The sequence below is a fragment of the Echinops telfairi genome, unplaced genomic scaffold (genome assembly GCF_000313985.2).
Source record: "Echinops telfairi isolate 266 unplaced genomic scaffold, ASM31398v2 ScPeMD7_7475;HRSCAF=8513, whole genome shotgun sequence".
Lineage (NCBI taxonomy): Eukaryota > Metazoa > Chordata > Mammalia > Afrosoricida > Tenrecidae > Echinops > Echinops telfairi.
In genome coordinates this window covers 1,012,685-1,017,032 of record NW_022111379.1, presented here as the reverse complement: position 1 = coordinate 1,017,032, position 4,348 = coordinate 1,012,685, and the positions used below count along the sequence as shown (strand labels likewise).

The 4,348-nt window shown below is 38.2% G+C and overlaps 1 pseudogene; it reads right to left on the bottom strand.

Moving 5' to 3' along the window:
• Positions 1-2,332: 2,332 nt before the first annotated feature.
• On the bottom strand, positions 2,333-2,826 carry LOC101649532 (annotated as a pseudogene).
• Between the last annotated feature and the right edge of the window lie 1,522 nt (positions 2,827-4,348).

The window sequence follows — 4,348 nt, the reverse complement described above, 5'->3', positions numbered from 1 at the left end:
GTTTTTTAAATATCTTTTTTTAAATAGATTTATGGAAGCTTTTTTTGGTAAGGTATTCAGATTAGTTAAAAAATATTAGTAAAGTTTGTTTTCATTTGATTTTTGAATTGTCCAGATCTCAAAAAATGAAGAGTATGGCCTCAAATCACTGTGAATTCTGCATTATGGTATATTATTGATAGTGAAATTTTCATTTAGTTATCAAAATATTGTAAGGTATGGTACAGTCTTCTTGTTCTTAGAGACGTGGGGACAAGTTTCAACACTGTATTGCAATTAGAGTCTAATTAATTAATTTAAAAAAATTTAATGGTGAAGTGAAATTTCTTTTTTTCTTTTTTAAAATCATTTTACTTGGGGCTCATACAACTATTATCACAATCCATACATACATCCATTGTGTCAAGCACATTTGTACATTTGTTGCCCTCATCATTCTCAAAATATTTTCTTTCTACTTGAGCCCTTGGTATCAGCTCCACATTTTCCTCTTCCCTCCCAACCCTCCCCTCATGAACCCTTGATAATTTATAAAGTATTATTATTTTGTCATATCTTACACTGTCGGACATCTCCCTTCACCCACTTTTCTGTTGCCCATCCATCCCCCAGGGAGGGGATTATATGTAGATCCTTGTGATTGGTTCCCCACTTCTACCCCACATTCCCCTTTCCCTCCTGGTATCACTACTCTCATCATTGGTCCTGAGGGTTTTATCTGTCCTGGATTCCCTGTGTTTCCAGTTCTTATGTATACCAGTGTACATCCTCTGATCTAGCCAGATTTTTAAGGTAAAATTGGGATCATGATAGTGGGGGCGGCGAGGGCGAGGGTGCAGGGAGGAAAGATTAAAGAACTAGAGGAAAGTTGTATGTTTCATCGGTGCCATACTGCATGCACCCTGACTGGCTTGTCTCCGCCACAACCCTTCTGTAAGGGGATGTCCAGTTGCCTACAGATGGCTTGTCTCCACTCCTAATTCCCCCTCATTCACAATGATATGATTTTTTGTTCCTTCATGCCTGATACCTGATCCCTTTGACACTTCATGATCACACAGGCTGGTGTGCCTCTTCCATATGGGCTTTGTTGCTTCTCAGCTAGATGGTCGCTTGTTTATCTTCAAGTCTTTAAGACCCCAGGCACTATAGCTTTTGATAACCCGGCACCATCTGCTTTCTTCACCACATTTGCTTATGCACCTGCTTTGTCTTCAGCAGTCGTGTCAGGAAGGTGAGTGAGCATCATGGAATGCCAGTGTAATAGAACAAAGTGTTCTTGCATTGAGGGAGCACTTGAGTAGAGGCCCAATATCCATCTGCTACCTTAATACTAAACCTATAAATATATGAACATAGATCTATTTCCCTGTCATATAAAAATATATTTACATATGTATATACTTGTATTTAGATCTCTCTCTATAAATGCCCTTTGCCTCCTAGTTCTTTCCTCTATTTCCTTTATATTTTCCTGTTGTCCCACTATTATGTTCAGCCTTCATTTGGGTTTCAGTAATTCCTCTCGGTTACATTGGCCTCCTACACCCTCCTCACCATCACAAGTAGAGTTTTATACCTAAATTTTATTGATTTAAAATGTCAAGTGCAATTTTTATTAATATAATTAATAGTGCATATTTGCTTTAGTTCAGTTTGTGTGGCTTCATGCTTAGAACACCAGAAATAAAAGGAGTGTTTTCTTCTGAAATACTTACTACTAGGGAATTAAAATGTATCGGTCACATATGAAGTGACTGATAGCTACTTTATATACACTTACATATAATGTTACAAACTGTTTACCAAGGCTTAGATTATTTTGCAAATCAATGCTGAGATATTTCTGTTTTTTTCTCTGAACCATTATACATGATTTGGAGGCTTAAAATCAACTTGAATAACCTGCCATATTACCATTTTAAAAAGCTAAATAAACTTTTTCTTTTAGGATAGTTTTAGGTTTACCAAGAAGTTACAAAGAGTTAATCTGTCCCCTGCACCCACTTTCCCTTATTGTTAACATCTAACATTCTTGTTTAAACTTATCAAAACAAAGGAACCAATATTGTCACATGCCTTACTATGTAAAGTCTGTGCTTTATTCACACTTGACTCTTTTTTTTATCTTTTATTTCATAATCATAAACTTAACTCTGCTTTCCAGCTGGACTCAGGGGCCATAAGGAAAGTAGGAAACCCGAAGAACTGGAGTGAGAGCACAAGATTAAACTTTACTGCAAGCATACTGGGAACAGAAGGGTGATTTCCCAAGCTACACAGGAATGGTCTGCTGCTTAAGATAAAACATGAAAATTCAGATCAAATTTAATTAGAGTTGTCCACAGTCAGTAATGGTGATCTTCTTGCTGGTCTTGCCATTCCTGGATCCAAAACGCTCCATGGCTTCCACAATGTTCATGCCTTCTTTCACCTGACTGAAGACCACATGCTTGCCATCCAACCATTCAGTCTTAGCGGTGCAGATAAAAAACTGGGAACCGTTCGTATTGGGCCCAGCACTTGCCATAGACAGGATGCCAGGACCTGTGTGCTTCAGGATGAAGTTCTCATCTTCAAATTTCTCTCCACAGATGGACTTGCCACCAGTGCCATTGTGGCGTGTGAAGTCACCCCCCTGGCACGTAAACTCTGGAATGATTCTGTGAGAGCAGGAACCTTTATAACCAAAACCTTTCTTCCCAGTGCTCAGAGCGTGGAAGTTTTCTGCTGTCTGTGGAACTTTGTCTGCAAACAACTCGAAAGAGACGCGGCCGAGGGGCTCGCCATCGACAGCTATGTCAAAAACACAGTCGGGTTGACCATGGCTGGACACAACAGGGACCAGACAAGACTACACATTCAGGCGGCGGCGTCTGCCTGGACTCTTTTTTTACTTCATGTCCTGTTTCTCTTCCAAGACCTTAACCAAGATACCACATAATGTTTAGTTCTCAGGGCTCCCTAGGCTTTTCTGAGCTGTGCGCCCTCTCGGACTTCACTGGTTTCTCATAACCTTGACAGTTAACACGGCCTGCTAGTCAGATATTTTGTAGACTCTCCCTTAATTTTCATTTAATTTTTTTTAATGGTTAGACCTGGAGTTACAGGTTTTGGGGAGAAAGATGAGTATAAAGATTAAAAAGCCGTTCTCAGCACATCATACCAAAGGCACACACTGTCAATGTGTCTTATCACTGATATTGTTAACCTTGATCACCTAGCAGAGGTAGTGTTCGTCAGGATTCTCAGTTATCTAGTTTTCCTACCTCTTCCTGCTCGTTGTGTGTGTTTTTTTTAAAGGAAGTCACAAGGTACAGCCCACACTCAAGAGTTAAGCTCCACATGAGAGGGAGTACTGACAAATTTAATTGGAATTCTTCTATAAGAAATGTGTCTACATTATTTATGCCAATATGGACTCATGGATATTTATGTTATGCTTTGGGTTGTAATCCTATACTTATTTTGTTTCTCAAATTATCCTACTACTCTTAGGTTGGCTCCTGTGACCAACCAGAACACTTCCTTACTTTCTGGCACTACAAGATAGTCTAGGCTCTCGGCTCACCTTGTATATTCCTGCCTTATCCTTAGAATCATTAATTTCTCTAAAGAGCTCTGGTTCCTTTTGACGAATGATCATAAAAACCAACATCTCAGCACTGAGTGTTCATTGCTGCTATGATTGCATTGCTTATGGGCCTTTTCAATATACACCCATTGGGAATGTATATATATACATATTACTAACCCAGGTATTTAAATGTAACTATATGTATCCATCTGTATCTATATTAAGATAAATATGAACTCTGCTAATGTATTTGACTCTAATCTAGTACCATATTGTTTATTCTAGCCTACTTCTTGCTTATCCCACCTTTCCTAGCCTCTATCACCATTTACTTATGTATTTTTTCCATTCTACATGTATAGCTAACTAAGAATGACTAACTTATATTAGACCACAACCCTCATTGTGGATTACTTCATACTACATAAATATGAAGAAAATTAATATCCTCCCAACTGAACTAATAAATAACAAGGTAAATAGAGAAAAGATTGACATTGTCAACAATTTTATTCTATGTGGATCAACAATTAACTCAAGGAAAGCAGCTGTCAAGAAATCAAAGGATACATTGGGAAAAGTTGCTGCAGATGACATCTTTAATGTTTTAAAAAGCATAGATGTCACTTTGATGACTAAGATGCCCCTGAGCCAAGCCATGATCTTTTCTTTTTTAATCATTTTATTAGGGGCTCATACAACTCTTATCACAATCCATACATACATCAATTGTGTAAAACGCATTTGTACATTCATTGCCCTCATCATTCT